This window comes from Leuresthes tenuis, unplaced genomic scaffold, assembly GCF_036924035.1.
Source record: "Leuresthes tenuis unplaced genomic scaffold, fLeuTen1.0.hap1 SCAF_4, whole genome shotgun sequence".
In the NCBI taxonomy this organism is placed as follows: Eukaryota; Metazoa; Chordata; class Actinopteri; order Atheriniformes; family Atherinopsidae; genus Leuresthes; species Leuresthes tenuis.
Window position 1 is genome coordinate 16,099,008 of NW_027325358.1, and position 21,335 is coordinate 16,120,342.

Consider the following 21,335-nt stretch of genomic DNA (forward strand, 5'->3'; position numbering starts at 1 on the left):
TTTATGAAGTGTTCCTAAAAGTTCTTTCTGTGTATGAGAAACATAATGTAAACCAATACCTCGTTTGTGAAAAGGCCTGTTTTCTTATTGTTGCTATTTCCATGCAAACAGACTCTCCAACTATGATGAATCAGAGTACTGTGAATGAAGTGATAGATCTGGTGATGGTTTCTTTTCTTATTGATTAAACAATCAACAAATTGATCCAGTGATTTTCTATGGAGCTAAGGCATAAGGAGCTAGTTTCAGCGTACTACTGACGTCCATGGACTGCTGCATAAGACTGTGTCTTTTTCATAATGCTGAACATTTAATGTAGTCTCAAAGCTGCATGTACCATCTTGCTGTATTTATCTGTGGGGAAAAAAATTCCAATAAATGCATGACTCATTCCCACTTCAATAACTAACTTTTGCAACAAAACTAAACAACGATAACAACAACAAAAAAACCCCAACCCTGCCGTCTCTTGAGATTCATGTCTTCAAAGGAGGAAAATGAGCAGAGAGCTCAGTGTCATAAACATGCTCTGAAAATCAGTAACAAACATATTGAATCAAGGTAGCTTTCCATTCATCATTAGTAATCTGAAACCTCTTGTACATGTCTGCACTATGTAATGGCCAGATCTGAAAGTGTGACACAATCTTGGATTGAGAATGCTTGACTTAGCCAATATGGACTACAGTCTGCCACACCTTCACAAAGATGGTGTAGGTGGCCAGATGAAATAAGGAATTTTAAGTTGTTCACTATGAGAAAAGTTCCTCTTGCACTAATTTGTCTTCCATGGACCCACTGCAAGCTCAGAATCAGATATACAACTCTGAACATTGTCTTGAAGTCCACTAATGAGCTTGTTAACTTCAATTGCTCCCTTTCCCTTTCCACACTGACATTTTAGGAAGTTTGTCCCATCCAAGAGGAATTAATCTTGTTAGGGCTCTGCAGTCATAGACTATAGATTGTGCCTGCTCAGTGTAACTGATGTTGCTATTGTACAGGTCTAATGGCCTCCGCATGGGGTCTCAGAGCAGATGTGGAACACATAGACCAAGACCAAGTCTTAACCCAATCCAATCCAATCGCACAGAGAACTGAACAAAAGTTGTAAATGGAGGGTTCAAGAATATTTGGATATATATACATATTTTCTTTTGTTTGTTTTTCCTTCTGATGGTTAGGTTAAATGATCTACCTTATTTTTATGTCATTAAAATAGCAGCAGGGAGCTGGTGTTAGCTTCACTTAGCATTGACATAGTACTAAGGAGAAGCAACTGTCCTGACTCCATTCAAAGGTTTTTAAATTTGCCTACCAGCTCTAAAACAGACTTAATTATCAATCACTTCACACGAGATAACTCATTTGGATAACAAGTTCAAACCCCAATATCTTAAAATTGAAATAACCTGTTGAGTCTTTAAATGTAGCTATGCAACAACCGGTGTTTTGACCAAGTGAAAACAAACTTCGTGAACAAGCAAAACTTACAGAAATTACAAACAGGTTACAACAAGCTAATTCATTAGAGCGAGAGCGAGTCTATGATGTTATCTTTGGACAGATCACCCTGTTCTCACTTTTCTAACATCTTGTTCTGCTGATTTGTCAACATTTTCTGGGATTATAAATCAACACAGGAGCTCGTCTTTTTAGTTCTTCAAGCAAATATAACAACTCATAGTGATTTCACTGGATCAATGCGACGAGGCAGTATGCTTTAAAAAAAAAAGAAGTGACTTTGTGTTTGAAAAAAGTGCTTTCCAGTGTTGTCTTATGTATTGAAGTTCTCTGATTCCCTTCCAACCCTTCTCCTGATGATACTTGCAGCTAGATTGTTGGCATCTTATACTGCTACTTATGGTGCGTCAAAGCACTGACAGCAAAGGGAACTGTTGACATCGCCTGACTTTTACAGAGCGGCAGAATTCGACTTCACTGCAATGAAAATGGGTCAAACAGAACCAAGCCGTTTTTACCATTTCTAATCTTTGTTAAAATAACTAATTGATCGCTGGCTGTAACTCAAAAACATTAATGTGATATATTATTGTTGACTTGTTGTTGTCTGACACTTGTTATATAATGTTGAGGAAGAAAGAAAATAAATGCATTATGATTACAAACTAAAATGGCAAACGGGTGTACAGCAAAATAGTTTGCAAAATAGCTAAATTTGAGACGCTTTGTTAGTTAAAGATAGGTAAAAAAAAAAGCAGCTTGATTTGTGTTACAGGATCCCAAAAGAGTGTCATTGTACCATAAAGCACAGCAACGAGCCAGGCAGGTTTATGCTCGCAGGATGTCTGTGGATCAGTGTGACAAGCAGATCCTTCTGTTGCGCTTTGCTCTTTGACCCCTGACCGTTACTGAGGCTGGAAGACTCACACTGTGAAAGGTTCTTGGGGGATATTTTACAACTCAGACCAAAGTACAAGCAACTCTGCAGTCACAGAAGTGCTTTCTGAATGACCCATCCCTGATTTTTCCCCCATATGGATAGGGGCACTCCACCGTCTTGTCCTTCACCGGGAAAAGAAAAAGCAACCAAAAAACTAAAGTTAACTACCTGCAAATTTAGGAGCAAAATCTATTATTCAAAAATCCTCTGTTAGTGCAGCTGGTTTGGGTATTCCTGACTTTGTCTTCATTTTTGTTTTCTGTCTACTTTGAAAAAAACTAAACAGTCGCTGTATGGGTTTTCCTGCTCTGAACATACATATAATCCTTGTGATCTTCAGGTTGTTACCTGAGGATGTTTTTGAGTAGCAATAAGTTTCATGGTAAATGACAAATGAGTGTAAAATGAGTGTGTGTTTCCTTTATTTAAGTCAAGTCTTCATTATGCAAAGATAAGTTGTCTGACACACAAACAGATCTCCACTCCAGCAGAAGTCATGGATCGTTTGTCTTTGCATGGGTTGCGTTGTGAAATATAATCTTACATTCTTTCAGTGCAGGAATTTGTGGGTTAGAAAAAACAAAACAAAATTAAACAGCACCCTCCTCTTAATTTTAGCAATAGTGGTAGTGGGTTAGCAAGTGACCCACAGTGACCCCCAGAATACCAGACACAGACTCAAGTGTAAATAAAGGTTTGGTATATATTCACAGTTGTGACAACATGACAAGGACATGTTTTCTGTGGGGGTATATCTGAGTAGCTCAATGTCCCTTCAGCAGAAACTCACTGTGTTCTTAGTTCATCAAACCAGCATATTTTTCATCTCTCCAGTTCGAGTAGCTATGCTATAGAGTTTTTTTGTTTTAATGATGCAAGACTGATAACTCCTTTCAAATTAAATTCACACAAATGTAAATAACTGTAGTCAAGCATGAATAAAAACACTGTAGAGGCAACTTGTTTGTTCATCCATCCATTTCAGTTGGTTGGACTACCCCAGCTGCCACTGAGCGAGACATGGGGTACATCCATGACCCTGTATGGGTCACCGTTCCATCACAGGGTCGATGGATGGATGTATTTTTACAGTCAAATGATAAACTTGAGAAGTAAATAAAAAAAAACTAAGATACCCTGCCCACTTAGGTCCATTTAGAAATAAAATGCAAATAAATAGCAAGACAGTGCCTTATCATTTAAAAATGTCCTGATCACTATTTTGTATCCAGCATGTTCATATTGTATGATGTCGCCTGCCACTTGTCACCAATTTTTCATACAAAAAGCTCATTGGAATCAGTCGCTCCTCCCATCTTCCTTCTTCTTTGCTGTCTGCACTCAATGACCACTGTCCAAATAAGGGATAAAAATACCCCAAAAAGAGATTATAACTGTTAACAGGGTTATCATAAACTCCAGTAACTACAATGCTTCCACATTAGAATTGACATACTTCCACATTTAGACCTATAGACCGTGAAAAGCTCAATGTTTTATGAGGTTGGACACATGTCCAGTAATCCAAGGCTTATCTTTCTGCTTCTTGCACAATAACTGGGATTGAATGACCTTTGACCTTTTTGTTCACTGTTCTCCCTGAAAAACATGTTGGCAGCTCCTCAGAAGTCGGGACCAGCCTGCTTTATGTCCGAACCCTTTTAGTGTTAGGTCATGCTTGATAGTCTGAAAGTGATTCAAAATCAACGTGCATGTTAGCAAGACTGGCACTCAAAACACTGAGATTTGGATTATAAACACTGAAAAAGATTTAGGGCAATTTACGACAAGGACATGTGCAGCAGCAGATGGGATAGGTTCCAGGCCCTTGCCCCCCCATGACCCTGAGTTGGATCAAGAAGGTATAGAAAATGGATGGATGGACATGTGCAGCAGTTACAATTTAGTTTCATCTTTGTCTTTGTTTGCCTTTATTTGACCCTTTATTAAGAAACACATCATAAACTTGTCAATCAACCCAGTCTAACAAGAAAATGTCATCCATGAGGGAGGCAGTCAGCACTGTAACATGCACAGTTAAGTCGACTTGTTATTTGACTGGACCACCATCCTTGTCTCAGTATTTATGCTGGGAAGGGGAAAAAAGAGTTATTGATTGAAATATGTTCGACAGCGTTATGCTGTGGACTGTTTGTGAACTTATTCAAGACACGCTGCCTCTAACTTTCTCTGTGCGAGATCACAGTGCATTTAAGTATAGCTGAATTCACTGCACAGACAAAATCTGTGATTTTGTCAAAAGATGCTGCGGTTGTAAAATCAGGTTTTTATCAGAGGAAAGTGACAGTCTGGAAATGTATTGCCATCTGAAAAAAGAAACAGAACAATAAGCCTCATTCACCAACAGTTCTTAAGAACAAATTTGCTCTTATTTCCTACTTTTTTTTACAGAGATTGTGGCATTCACAAATTTTTTCTTATCTTACCAACACTCAGGGATACTTATATGCACATTTGAGTGCTGACAAGTTTGAACAAAATAAGTGCTTGTTTTGTCTTCTGATGTGCAGTTCATTACAATACAATAATAGAATTATAGTAGTGTTTTTGTTGGATTTTTTTAAAATAACTTGAGGTAATTTACTGAGCATTTTTTTTAATATTTTTAAATAAATCAACTACTCCAACACTTTTATTTATATTAAGGTATTTGGAAACCGTGCCTTCAATTAGTGGTTCCATCCTTTTTTTATGCCAAATTGGCCTTTCTTCATCCCAGGCCTGCTCACAAAATGGCATATTTACTGCTGCTGTAAAATATGGCATATCGTGCCCTACCAAGGAAACCAATCTTTCATGACCATGCAGATTTATTTGCAGCGAGTGATAAATACCGATTTGGATACTTTAGGCTACCGAAAACTGTTCTCATGGACCTTTGCAATCGTTTGGAACCAGCACTGCGGAGCCGTACGCAATTGGTCCAACCCTGATCCCCCAAAAGTGCGGGTTCTCTTGACTTTTGGCTTTTTGGCCAATGGAATATTTCAGTGGGAGCTGGGAGACAGGGAGGGCTTATCACAGCCGTACTCTCCCGCGAGTCATGGATTGGATAAATCAACTGGTCACACATTACATAAAGTTTTTACATACAGCTGAAGAACAAGTTTCGGTCAAGAGGGGATTTGATTCTATTGCTGGTCTTCCTCACACCATTGGGGCAATAGATTGCACATATGTCAAGTCAAGTCAAGACAAATTTATTTGTATCGCACATTTCATGTACAAAACAATTCAAAGTGCTTTACATGAAATAAAAGCATTGGCAGCGGGGAGTAGAAGAAGCATTAAAAATACATAAAAGAATATAAAGAGAAACAAATAAAATAAATAAAATTAAATCGAAATGATTAAAAACAAGCAACAGTCTAGATACATTAAAAGATAACGTGTAGATTTCATGCATAGACACATGAGAAAAATGTACGCGCTAAAGCATCCTCATGAGATCCATTCCCACGCCCCAACCGCAAGCAATATTATCCATAAATGTCCAACTCATTTATGACTCCCAGAACCACCTACTGAATGTGGTCTCTCACTTCCCGGGAGCTGCACACGACTCCTTCATCTTACAGAACAGCTCAGTGGGCATGCCTGTTGGACGAGAAGCAGCTGGTGACGTATGGCTCATTGGTACATATCTTTTAATGATATAAATGTTCTACAACAGTGTTTTTTTTAAAAATCCAATTGGTTTTACTGGGAGATCGAGGATGTGCCCTTGCCCCCTGGTTATTAACACCACTGACCAACCCTCAGAGTCACCGGGAGGTCTTATTTAGTCAGATGCACTCACTCACTCCACTATCTAGCCCACCATCTGCATCTTAAAAGAACGTTGGATGTGTCTGGGGACAGCTGGCACGTCCTCTCAATTTACAAGGACATTGGCATGCATCACTCTAAGAGCAAAGATGCAAACTATTTCACGGTCTAAGAACAGAGTCTGAGTTTTCTTGAGAAAATATTGGTGAACGAAGCCTAGTGTGGGAACTAGAGCAGTTTCATTGGCAATTTGGCTCTTGATGTATATTTTTCTTTACTGTTTATAGAAAAATATGCAAAAAGTTTCAACTTTGGAGCCTGTAATGAGCACCTAGCCCATTTGAGACTAATTGAGCGTATACATGCAAGAGTGATTTGATCCCCAATTGTATTATCTGGATGTGATAGTCTAGTTTCAAGAAGCCTGATTTTATATGATTTTGGTCAGACTAACTCCTTTACATGCATTTTAAAAGTCCAGTACCAGTTTAATATTTTTATTTATTTTCATGTAAACATGCCTATTGTCATAGAGGAAAGAAAATATTTTAATCTGAAGCATTTTGAAGTGAATCAAGTGGTGCTATTTGCCAAGACTCAACCAGTTAAGAGACAAATTTTCATTGTAATGTGTTGTGTTTACATGTAACCAAGGCAACCAAACAGATTATGGTTGTTTTATGAAAATAAAAAATAAATAAATGAGCCTTAAACGTAATTGAGCAGTAACCAAGTAATACTTTTGCTTGTTTCTTATTCACACACACAGACTGTACAGTTTCTATGCAGACATGAAGTTAGTGCACATGTACAGTATACCTATGTTAAATCCTGAGGCATAACTACACAAGCTTCAACTACACAAACCACACCTTACATTTATTGCTGTATTAAGTCATTTCACTGCTGTTAAATTTTCCATAACCTTCTGGAAAGTCTGGCATCCGCATTTAACAATCTTGCAAGTTTATTTATAGATAATTTCCAAAAGATAACATTTTTCCCCCATAGAGCACTGTACTGGAAAAGTGCTATTTACAAACATATATAAAAGTAGTCTAATGGACCCACCCCCAACATGTCTTCATTGTTTTCCTGTTTTCATGTGAGGACAGTTACAGAAAATCTCCAAATGCAGAACTTGGCTGTGGCGCTGGAGTAAAAGAAACATTCTGTTGGACAGATTCACCAATCCCTTTGTAATTCCTCAGTTATCTTTCTGAACGGAGCACATTAGCACAGACTCGGAGCAGTGTCATTACCCTGCGTGTATGTATGAGTGTGTTTCAGTCTGATGGAGCGAGGAAGCAGATGGAACAAGCCTGAGGCAGTGAATTTTAAACCTGCAGAGTCCTGCTGAGAGGAGGAGGAGGAAAAACCCAGAGTTATCCTAATTTCTTTTGCGGAGACACAACACTGCACACACACTTAGAAACTGGCCTCACATTAACTAAACGATAGCTCCTTTTTAACACTGAGGGCTTTTCCAACCTCAAACATCCAGCAAAATCACCTCCATTGTGGTTGTATATTGTAGAACATCATCACCGCTGCACCACAAGATGGTTTTTCACATTACCAAAAAGCAAACATGCTCATGCTTATCTTTCACTCTTCTGCTTAATTGAATATTCTCCAAGTTTTTTTCTTGACAGTCGTGGTTGGATTATGAGGATGGCACAATGTCAAGTTTTAACATTCCAACCAAAATATTGCTCTGCTCTGCCTCGTGCTGCCAGGAGTTACATATGCCCTATCAAATGACACATCCAGTGTATACAACTAGCCTTAATTTGACATTTACTGTAATCCATTCCATGCATGATGTCTGTACTTTAAGATTGCTATTGCAACCAAAATGGCAAGCAATAAGTGACAAACCTGCTCAGTATTATCATGATGAGACCATTTAATTTGCCTCATTTTGTAGAGAGATGTTCATCTTTTTTGCTCTGCCCAAGGAAAAAGAAAATGATATCTTAAAACAAAACGTTGCATTTCATTCTGAAGAGAACTTCAAATGTTTGTCTATTCAACAGAACTGAATTGATTAGACTCGATAGTATAGACATTACAGCTTAGCATAAGGACTGGTACCGGATGATAAAAGGCAGAAATGACTAGACAGCTTCTGTGCTACAAGAGCTAATGAACAAATGAAAATACCACATCATATTCACTTAAGCGAGGGAGACCTGATGCAATAGGTATGAGTATACCATGCTTAAAGGCTAACTCGGGTCTTAATGGGTTAATCCATACAGAAGCAGTGATGTCATTTTAAGAGAAGTGCAGACTGTAGTATCTTGGTTAATAAAATCCAGGTGTGGAGCTGTCGAAGCAAACTGTAGTTTATACATAACTCTACCTACTGTACATATATGCAATGATTTATAATAGATAAGGTTAGCTGTTCCCCTCAATTCAATGCACTAATCCAGGCTAATCACCTTCTTGACTTCAGATCCATACTAAACACATAGCATTGGTATCAATCTGCTTATCTGACGGTGACGAAAAAAGTAAATACCATGATTTCGAAGTTTAGTTTTAAACATACTACTCGGTTCTCTATGCATGAGTTTATGTGTACAGCACTACGTAACCAAAAAGGTACAATATGAATGCAAATTTACTCGCCTAACTTTAAGAAAAGTACACCATCCACTGAAAAACCAAGGAAAGACAAAAAAGAGAAAAAAACTCATTGCAGCCGATTAACAATTTAACTGCATATATAACATTTTTTAATACCAATATGAAGCCAACGGAGCAGTGCATAGTAACAGTAATAAGATTCTCAAATTCCTGTCTCAGGTAAAAAAAAAAAAAAAAAAGAGGATATATACATTTCCTCAAGCTCAAGCTTTTCAACACAGTGTCTGAATCAACTCTTGCCAAGTTAAGGGCAGATATAGTATCAATGAAATTATCGCATGTCTATTCTATTGTTTCATTATCAACTCCATCTGTGGCCAAGTCATGCAGGGGAGTTCTACCATAAAGTGAATCTTGGCTGTCATATTTTTCAGGTGGAATTGATTATTTTGTGGAGCCCGTCTCTGAAGTTCACTTTTCTTTTTTTTTTTTTGTACCTTTAACACTGCCTTGTGTAGCTTTTTTAGACTAAACATCATGCATACATAATAATCTTAGGATTTAACAAGCACAAAACATTTTAGAGAAAGAAAATGCAAGGTCAGTACTTTGACATAAGAACTTTACATAGGAAAACATCTAAAACTCAAGATATTCAAAGAACAAAAGGCACTTCAGATGTTTAGATTCTTAACATCAAAGTCCATCGCTGATCTTTCCCAGAACCTGCCAAGTATCCTTAAAAACTGTCTGGAAAGACAAGTAAAAAAAATAATGCTGTTTAAAGGAGAAGGTTGGTCACATCTGTCATTTTTCTTACTTAGTTTCTTTCTATTCCTGCACTTCTTTTGAACTTAAACAATGAGCAAAAACATTTTTCTTGGAATTAATATTGGAAAGAACATGTAAAAATTCTCCAACTTGCAGTCGTACTTTTATGGTAGACACAGTTTTCACTGAAGCCCTTCACCTTGTTGAGTTGCTGTTCATTTATACACCATGAAACTCTTATATACTTTTAGTGAGTGTACTCGTGTTGTATTAAACACATTTAACTCTCCAATCACTATCTTTAGTGACCACAATTTGACTGTATACTGTGTAAGAGATGCAGTGCATCTGTCTTTCTGTTTTTGTGCAGTGTATATACATACTTTAAGAGTCACATTACTTATATATGTAAGTGAACTAAATTGTTGAAATGAACAAATGCAGTATGCTTTTAAACTTTCCATATTATCTACAAAGTGAAGGGACAAAATGAGCTCCACATGGGACATTCTGCTTTTTCTTCTGTGTGACCACTTTCCTAGGCCAGATTACCCACAACACCCACCCAAACACACACACTGAGCTTTTCCTGTCTCCCACATGTGTGTCTGTGGCTCTAATTGTTTAATACCTCTCCTCTTCAAACCTCTCTGTGCAACCGAGGCACTAATGGGCCTGTCAAAAAAACTGCCAGGGCCTCCGATTCTCGTTATCCTGAGCTAACCAAGGAAGATTCCGCTGGTTAGTGGATGATCTCACCACCTGTGTTTATTTCACATTGATGTGTGAACATACAGAGGATGATAAAGAGCTTCAAAAATCAGCATGTTTTGTAGTTGATTGCAAAAAAAAAAAAAAAATCTTATATATTTTATTATCTACATAACATCACCTCTTTTTTATTGAGCAGGACCAAGAACACAAAAGGGACACCACTGGAAGGGGCTGAATATGAACGGACGAACATTGTTTGACCCCCTTAATCCCCCTGACATTCTCATAGACAGAAATGGATGGACTCATTTTGGATGAGAAGGTAGGAAAGCTGTTATTGCCACCTTGTAGTGTCAGACGCAGCCATTTGAACCTGAAACTGGGGCATAAATCCCCCACTTTAGGCCAGCCTTGACATTCTTTTCCCAGATGGTGCCTCCCCTGCTGTGGACTCTGCCCCAAAGGAGCCTGGCATCTCAGATAGACCCATCCATCACAGGAGAAGCAAGCCCTTTATACTGGGTGCAGAGGCCCCTGTGAGGAGCACCTGCCCTTGTGTTTTCACCTTGTGGCTAAAACAACCCAACCCCCCCCCACCCCAAAGCGCCCTTCGCTCCCCACTTCTTCCCTGAGAGGTTAGAGGTCATCGAGGGTGTGAGACTACTTTTCATGTCTACAGACACTCTTTTAATGTGACATTCACACTCCAGTCTGTGGTTAAATCTATTAGAGCTCATCTTACAGGCAGGTCAGAGGTCGAGATATTATCGATGTTAACAGAAGGCCACACAAGCTACAGGAGCAACAGAAACATGAAAATAATTACAGCTTGAGTACAATTAATTGCTTTCAAAGAACAACAAAACAGAGAGACATTTAAAGGAAATGCTACAATGTGAGATATAAAAGAGCAGAAAAGCTTTCCTAAAAGAGAAAGTAAAGATGCAAAACACAGGTCAGTGGCTTGGAAAAAGTAAAAGAAAGCTTCTTTCCCTGACAGATTTTGTGCAAGAAAATGGTATGCCTCCCATTTTTGGTCCATCTGTTTTATATATTGTGGCCAAAAAACATCACTGATTTGATTGGACCCAAATGTGACGCTTGAGGCTCCTTCATACATCCAAAGCCTATTTGACCCTCCTTCTGTTACCCTCCACCAACAAAGCTCCTTTCCCCTCTCCCCACTGGTCTCATTGAAGGGGCTCCAGGCCTCGCTGTGTGTGTGTGTGTGTGTGCATGTGTGTGAGGAAACAGGAGACTTGTCAGGACTTTCTGGGCTTGCATCTAAGGTCTTATCAGTACAACACGACATGCTCCTGAAGAAACATGATTTGAGAGACAAACATCGCCAGCAGACTTGAAAAGAGCCTCTAAAAATCTGAAATAGTAGAAGTTGCAATGGCTTTTGTTCACAGTGGCCACATCGAGGTGGGAAATACATCACCAAAACCAAAAACATTTCATAACACCACATCCAAGATGACAGAAAAGTTAGAGAAAGCTCAAAAAGGTTTCAGAAAACTTAATGTATTTAGAGAACATAATCACAAAAAAGAAAATCTTGTGATATTTTCAGATAACACAACACCTCAAAAATGTCAAACAAGATTGATTAGTTTACTGTAGTACTGCTAAATTTCCTTTAAAATATCGTTTTTTAATTTTTTTTTATAGCCGTACATTTTGGTTTTGTTGTTTCTTTGGCATATTCAAAAGGTGTGGACATGTTTTTTCTTGAATTGATTTATCAGTGGCATTGATTTGAAAGAGTGATGAAAAAGTGCTAATATTCCAAAGACGTACAACCATATTTTTAAAACTCATTTTATTAAGTTCTGCATAATTCAATAAAATCATACTTTATTAATCCCTTAAGGGAAATTATACACGTTATCGTAAACTCACAGCTAGCAGTTCAACATCTCTTTGTCGGCCCCTAAAGTCTGACAGTAGAAAGATGTTAAGAGTCGTTGAAAAGCTCAGACACAACATTTCTTGTGCTAATGCAATAGGCTGCCACTAGTGCGGCGCCACTTCAGAACTGGTTAAAAAAAGAAAAGAAAAAAAGAACAGAACAAACAAACAAAAAAGTCACTGTTAAATGCCATTAGAGGAAAAAAAACAATTAATAGAAAATAATGTAAACACTATATTCCAATGACGAAACACATTATTTGTTAAAATCATATTGCTTTGTGAAATTTGATGCAGGTAAAATGTTTCAAAAAGGTTGAGACAGTGGTAACAAAACACAAATTTTGGGTTAAATGGCAATTAAATTGCAACAAGTTAGTAACATGATTGGTGGTAAAATGATGATGCAACTTACAATTTGGAGAGTTAATCATGGTACATAATACAATTAAGATATATTATGTACAGGCTACAGTGCTGAACATCTGCACTGAATGGCTGTGATCTTCAGGCTCTTCAGGTGGCAGTGGACTGAAAAAAGGATGCAATTCTGTACTGAAAAATTACTGCACAGACTCAGGAACCTTTTAGTAAACCACGGTCACTAAACACAGTTTGTATCCCCAAATGCTGCTATTATCTCTGAGCTCATTGAGCTCTGTGGAAATCTGACTTTAAAAAAATCCAAACAGTGGATATTCTCCTTTAAAAAAATCTACATGTCTCTTTTTCAAAACCTGATCTTGTCTTTGTAACATTTTCTTTAAAAGTTAAGGATTAAATGGGTTAGAAATCAACCCATTTTGTGTATATGGTTACACAAATCATTTTGTGATAACGGTCTTTGAGACATACTGAGCAACAAGTCAGGTTCCCCTTGCTGCATGCGTCTCCTCTTCATGGTCTTGCTCCCAGCTTTGTTCAGCTAACCCACACCATGTCTGTACTCATTTCCATCAGAAGCAGGCATAGCAGCGCACTCTGGCATATATAGTCCCGACCCAAACACTGTCAAACATCTGAAAAGCATAGAAAGGATGTTCCACGTGTTTCTGATAAAAACAGAGGTAAGTTCTGGTCACATAGTGCAGTTTACGTGTTCTGTGACTCATTGTTTATGTAAAGTGCGTTGTTGTCTCTTTGTTAGGATTAGAAATGACTGTGGGAAATGACTATATTATAAACAAAAACTAAACTGGGTCCCTATTACTAATAAACAATGATTGTTAGCTTTTCTTTCTTCTGCTGTCAAATGTGGCCCCTCTTACTTGGAGTGGAAGACAGAAAAAACAGAAAGCTTTTGGATTGTTTCCAGATCGTAAATGAAGCATAAACCATACTCTCACTGTGACGGTGTTTGTATAAGCTTTCAGCATCACAGTTTAGATGAACTTAGAGATTTGCGGATATACATATCAAGATACTGCACATATGGTGATTGAAGTCAAGAGGCACATGGAGATGAGATGGATGACAATCTTTTTCTTTCAGTCACAATACTCCCAAACATGTAATTCACTCATGTTTGAAATAATTAAATCGCTTAAAGATGTTATTGATATCCGACTCAGTACAGTGTCTGCAGTTCACCCTTATCACTGGTCTCTAAAAACACAAGCAAAAAATCTCCCATGCAAATATATATCAAGAGCATCTACATAGAAGACCAACATCCATCAAAGTTGTCTTTGATAAGCTTCTATCTAACCCTCCACATACAAATGTTGCTTCAGAACAACTGATTACGGTTGTAGAGAACTTGGCTGTGTAAAATTTACCCTCCGACGTTTTTGACAACACAGGTGCAAGAGTTTGCGGGACTGACAGAAAACTGAGGATGATTGGAAAAATTGTGCCCACCTAGCAAAAAAACACGAAATAGTCATGAATCTGCTGATTCTTGCGTTGACATTTAGGTCTGACATGTTATATTTAACATCTCTGCATTTAGGGTTCAGAGGTGTTGGGAGATGGAGCTACACACACAATTTTAGTATTTAGTTGCAGTGTTGTTGCTCTTTTGCACATTACAAACGACATGGTTATAGTGAGAAAAACATTATGGTTTGTGCTGTGATAACGTATCGCATCAAGTCCCACTGCCGTGTCCCACTACTTCAAAGATGTAAAAACATCTCTCTAAAGATGTAAAAACATGTTGGACACACAAATCAAAATGTCCTACTGATGGCTGCAAGAAAAGATAATGGATTTGTGATCACCAGCATGTTTACAGATTTGTCTGTTTTGTGAATATTTAATGTTTTTCTGTGGAGCTGAGCTGCAAGTGCAGGTAAAAAAAAAAACCCAAAACCCAAAAGAAATAGATGAAATTTGTGCGGTGACCTTCCGTTACCTTTAAATCAGCAACAGACACCTTTCTCAAGCTTTAATGCCACACATTCGTTTTCTCACTATAGTCCGTGTACAGAATCTGAGATTAACGTAACCACTGTGACACCATCCATTAGTTTGTGAACTGCAGTTTCGAGGCGTTGAGTTCAGCAATCAGCTGTTACCGTCTTTATTTTTTGTAGCCAGAGGTGACCATTGAAGAAAGGTGGAGCTGGAGAGTAATGCTTAAAGTGTGATTTGAAAAGATATATATCTTTTAGGCCTGATATCTATTTAAACATGGAGTTACTTCAAAAATAACCACCAGCACATTCAGAAGAATAGGTGAATGTAGCAAATGATACTTTACTGATTTATGGGAAACTAGAGATTGAGTATTTCATGAAAGAAGTTGACACTTTTTAAATCTGTTGGAGCCAGAAACATTTTGGACTTATTGCTTTGCACTTGCGTTCACCTCTGCATTTGTTTCACATCTGAAACCAGATGATGGCGGCCTTCTTTTATACAGCCCTTTGCTAGTCTTGTGGTAAAAAGAAAATTAATGAAATGTTAACACCTGTTAGTTACTGTGCACAACATGGGGAGAGACTGACTGAATGTGCAGACGGGATTGAGCAGCAAGGTGCAACAATTACAAGTTATTTAGACCAGTCATGGGGAAAGTGGGAAATAATCTATTGTATTGTGTTAAATTCCCATGAACACTGCTTGGTGCAGCCACTCGATTCCTTTCTTCCTGTGCCATATAGCCAGGCAGGAGCGTCAGTGAGCTGCAGGCAGAGATGATCTTTGTGTTTGGTGCTCCTTAACTTTTCCACAGTTTGTTTTACAGCTTCTGATTTAATTCAAACAAATTATTAGACCTTTTTTTAAATTTAAAAAAAAAAAATTGTTACACTATGAGGATGGCCTGAGTATACTGTAAACAACACTCAGGTTTATCATTGTTTAACCATTTAAAATTAATCTCAATCATAGTGTGTAATTTCATATAGAAAAGGATGTTTATCCTCATTTAAAAATGTTTGTCTAATCTCCATTCATTTCAGGTTTCATTGTTATTCTGAATTTAATTCAAGTTTTTATCTGTTCATTTATTTTGATTTATTTTTAAATATGAAATAGTCAAATAACAGTTTTCTGTCCTGATCCACCGAGTTTGACACTGTTCGTACAGCACTCTTTGTTTTCATGGCACCCTAATCATGGCAGGGGCAGGTGGCTGTTTGTTGACTTAATCCAAGTAGTTACGTGATCTTAAATGCTGGAAATTTGTCTTGAATTACTTTGTCTTTGTTCCTGGGGAAAGACTCCCTGGCTCCTTGTCAGTAATGTATCTTCCCGAGTTTGGTATTCTATTTTAAAACATAACCAGGTGCACATGAGGGTGGTTATTGTCCCAGTGAAGAAAATACACAGCTTAGAAAACAATTAGAAACAGCCTGGCCTTGAGGGGATCACTGACATCTGTAAAGGCATGCAGACTTGGAGCCATGCTTGAAGTGTGAGCCATCCCAAACAAATAGCTTTAGGGGGTTTTCGGACAGCAAACATAAAACGGAAATGTAAATTAAATGATCAATGTTGCCAAGACAAATAAAGTTGTTTTGTTGTCAATTTAATAAAATTGCATACATATTAAAGGACTTCTCCCAAGCCCCTGTCAATAAATGTCAAAAGTTCTGTTACTCAGTGCTGCTTTTTTATTTGTCTGACAAAAAAATCTTTTGTGCTGATTTCTGTTATTTCAAACAATGCTGTGTAAAATTTCACACTGTATTACAAAGGATTAATTTCTTTCAAACACATAAAGTTGTGTCAAGGACCATTAAACTTACAGACAGAGTTTTTGCCATTAATAAACAATTAATAATCAATGTTCTCTTCCTCTGTTTTTATGGCTTGCCTGCAGCCAGAGCTGCTCAGTCACCTTTCTGCAAAATAACTGTATAAAAAAAAACTGGTTCTGAAGCTGTGTAAAAAGACGAGTGAATTTTTAAAAATTGCCCAAGTGTACCAGAACTATAAGATATTTTATGTATCAGTTGTCCTGACTGACAGGAAACAGCTACTATGTGTTGATAGAAAAAAAAACCTCCTTCCAGATAGCCAGAAATATTGATTCCTTAGTTTTGTAACATATACAATCTATACTGTCTAAATGAATAGTTTTCACTGACCTGATGCGGTTTGAAGGTGGAGAGCTCAGTCATGGCTATTTTGCTCATGATACTATAAAGACCATCATTTTAACCTATTACAAGAAGTGCTTCAGAAAAAGGAAAGCTACACTACGGTGTATTGTACTCAGGTTTCACTGTGCAAGGCATATTGTGCTTACTGTCACTGCAAGTCATTACACACAGTAAATGCATTCTTCAAATGATTCTTCATCTGTGGCAAAATGACTAACTTCTGCCGCTGAACAGAAGAGGTTAGTTCAGCTGTCATTTTCTTAAACTCGAAAAGATTAGAAATACGTGGAAAATGTGCAGATACCTTTTGAAGAAGCACAGACAGTTTCTGACAGCATATTGTTTTCATTTTCCAGTCTGATTCATTCTATAATCTGCACCATCTTTCATGTAAGAGAACTTTGACTGCCCTTATTATAGCCTTGTCTTGCAGCAGATGGGATTTGTAATCTTGTACTACAAGCTTGCATCACAAACACAAGTTAAGCTTGTCTTGCTTTCTTTTTTATTCTTTAGAATGGTAGAATGTGAAAACATAAAAAACAGGATTAGGTAAATTACATAAAACTGAGAAATAGAATCTTACAAATGTTTAAGTGAGGCAATGTGCATTTATTTTGAAAACTGTTTTAAAGCCTCTTTCTGCTAAAAATCAAGTTTAACCTTGTTAACATATCCTTAGGATGATTTTTTTTATGTGTTGCAAGACATATCATGAGCAAAATCAGCTATCAGTGTTGTGGCTGGAGATTTCTGCTTTTAATCTGCAGCGCACTAGTAACAGTTTCAGGAAGGCGAGGTCATTTTTTCCATGTAAAAAAAATGTAAAAATTAATAAATAAATGAAAGAACAACCCTGACCACTTGCTGAGTGGGACTGTGTATCTGTGAGGAACCTGAATATTCAGAAGCTGGCACTAGCTAAGAGCAGAAGTAGAGCTATCGAACGTGTCATTGCCTGTCATTGCCTGATGCGAGACCCGAGGGGTTACAGATTTGTAGAACGTAGATGCTTGTTATGTATTGGTATTGACTTTGGTTACTAATGCCGTTTAAAAGAAGATAAATGAATTATTGAGCTATACAATTTTTGTTACTATATTTATCTAACGACATCTGTCAAACCAACAGAAGTGGGCTTGTGTCTTGGGTTGTTCAGATTCAGTTATCAAGTGTCTTTTATTTTACTAAAGTTTAATTCGCCTAGTGGTACACTTTCAGGCAACTGGGTGGTACAGAAATATACATATCGGGAGAAACTTATGAAGGCTGAAATTCTACATAAATGCTAAAAGAGCTGAGCCCATACAAAGCTGTGGCTGCTGAGTTTATTAGATCTACTGACAGTATCTGAATGGAATTCTTAATAGTTACCAGCATTATGTTCAATTTGTCACACTTAGTACAAACAAAATTGAAAAAAAGTTGGTAAAGAATAAGGTTATATTTGGTTTCAGAGACCAGGTGCATGGCAGCAATATACATCAAAGAAGCATCTAGGTTTTGTAAATCTACGTAGTCTAAGATATAGTTTAGTTCACTTTAATGTGTGTACAGTTATCTGTTATCTGAGCGTGTGTGAGACTAGGCCTGGAGGCAGGAATATTCATGAAAAGTTCTCCAATTGAAATCAATTGACATAGTAATTTGCTCACATTCCCCAATAGGACTCATAATGGACTCTTATAACCACCTCTAAGAGGGGCAGAGGTGAGCAATGACTTGAATTTTTCTGACCACTCAGGTCAGATTCTCAAGTTTTTTGTTTAAGAAGCCTCAAAATCCGTTTTTTGTTTGGATCTGGAAAATAATATCACTTGGTTTGGGTTAGAAACAAAAACTACTTGGGTAGTATTTAGAAAACTATTCAGTTTTATGTACAGTTTTTATATAGTCATTTTCACCAGCATGAACAAACACCACATAGGCGTGTTTTTTGGAGGACAGTCTCTATTTTTATAGATCACCATTCACTGATGAGGCAAAAATATGCAGTCATACCTGGGCCAGGAGATTTATTTTTCTTTTCTTTCTCTCTTTTACATTACATTTCTTTGGAACATGGACTGTTACCCAGACTGCACTCTCATGCTCCACAAGGATATCTGTCAACTGAAATTCATTTAGTGCATGTGGCCTCGAGTTCCCTCTGATACAAACCAGAAAATCACAATGCAGATCTTTTTGAGAGGCCAGTACATATCTCAACAAAATCCTCATGTCCGTTTTTATAATTTACTATCAGATTGGACCATTGGATGGAAATCTTTTGTTCTTTTTCTGCAGAATAACATGATTCAGTAGGAACAAATTGTCTAAATCAGTACAAAATCCCCTTCCTGAAACACAGATTAAATTTCTTAGGGCAATTCATCCAGAAGAATTACACAGCATCAATCTTTCATTGCTCAAATATTTCTATCTAATATTATTTTTACCAAGCAGCAAATCTGTCCATTTCTTAAGTAAATGGAACATTACTGTTGACAGATGGGATGATGCTTCAACAAAGGCTGTGTTCTTGTTTTTGTATCAGACAATATGCTCCTCATTTAGGAGCCAAACATCAATGAACCATTTGTTGAACATTAGGAACAGCCGACCAGAATTCATTTAAGCAAAACATAAAAAGGAGTCAATAATTGATTTGACAGTTTGCCACTGCTCAGGTGACACAGTCACAGCGTTGATGAAAGCCTGAGGCTATTGCTGAAGTTGGCAACAATCTTGGGTCCCTAGACCCCCCCCCCATTGGGCTCCAAAAGCATCAAGTTTACCATCTCTCTGTTAAAATGGATTTTTTATACTTTTACTAGCTCTGACAAATAGGGGATGTTTATGTTGCCAATTGTTTCTCTCTTTGATTGTTGGCATTTTTTCCCAAAACTGCCGGGTTGATTTTTCAAGAAAACTGGTTGACAAGGGGAGCATAGACACAGGACAAAACTCTTTAAATTAAAAAAAAACAAAAAAAACAATTCACTCTCAGCAGCAGTCTGTGAACAGGCATACCAGGTGCTTGAGGCCCCAGGCCATTAGGAGGCCCCCTAAAGCTGACAAACGTTGCCCCCTCCCTCTTAAACAACCAATGGACAATTTGCAATGACATCTCAGTGGGAAAACGAGGGGCTCATTATGGGGCCAAGGCAGTGCCAAAAAGGAGGTGAGCATTCAGTGCTGCTTGGTTTGTTTGTCTGTTAACAAGAATACTCAAAACTCATCTAGCTGCACCTCATGGAACCTGACAGAGAGATAAAGTGGTGAAGGGGAGCACCTGTTTGGTTTAGGTGCAGACTGTGATCACTTTCTTCAAAACTGTGACACAGGGAATTGGTGCTGAGAAGATGTTTCATGTTACTTATTTGTTGTTCAGATACTCATGTAAAGTGTTTCTGTTTTTGAACACACAATTTTGATGTCCGATCAGACTATTGTCCTCAGATGAAGGTATTTTCTGTATTTGCGCCCATATATTGTATCAGATTTCCACACAATAACCATGGGCTACTTTAGCACAGATTTACAAAGCACAGTGGAAGGTAAATCAGGACCCAGCAGCTTATTTCTTAGGAGAGCCCCGTTTTACATAAACCTGACCATACTGAAGATTCAAATAGCGTGCTTTCTGTGATTTCAAGTTGTTTCAAGCATGTATGAAACAGAATTAAGAGAAGATTTTATATTTGCGTTGGTGATGCAGAAGACTGCACAAGACTTCCTGGTCTCTCTTAACTGCCACTCACCCTGACTGAGTGACAGAGTGTATTTGATAAAGATCCACAGACTAATGTTACACACAATGTGGGGACTGTCGAGCTATGTGCTTACACACAGGAGCTTGTTTGGCTAGATCACTCGATATGGCATGAATTTCTTCCATCACCGTGATTCTGAGGCCAAGGACCCACTGAAATCACAAATACAGAATAGTGCGAAACCTGTCAAAGCCCACTGAGAGCAGGGGAGAGACTGAACTGAGGCCATAAATAATTATGCAGTTATCAGTGACTGAATGCAGGGCACACTTGGCAAGTATTGTTCAAGGCCCGGCTGTTTATTATCTTTCTTGAAATTATCTGACAAAGATTTTGGCTCTTCAGCTTCCCCAGCTCATATGTTCCCTGAAGGCAGCACTTTTGGATTAACAGCAGACCAAGTGGAGCCATGTCGAATCATTTTATATTTCTTTGGAGAGGCAAAATTCTTAGATGTTCAGATCACTGTTCTCGACAACAAAAGGAAAAATGAGAAAAGTCTCCAGAGCTTAAATAAGAAACGGAAAAATGCATTTAAAGCTCATTTTCCAGGAGTTAAGGATTGGGAGTCCATTGATGGAGTGGAGCAGCCTGATAATCACACACTTAATTACCATTTAATTTTTCATAGTTGAATCAGTGAACACACTGATGACTTGGACTCCAATGTTTGGATTAACAAACACTCAGGCAGAAATTTGCCATCATCAGTGAAGTTTAAAGCTGACAAATTCTTTGGATGTTGCAGTGCTCTGTGGCAGCACTGAAGCACTGATAAATTGATTCCATTACTGTGACCAGTGAGGAGACAGCTCATCAGTGTTTTAATGTCATAAA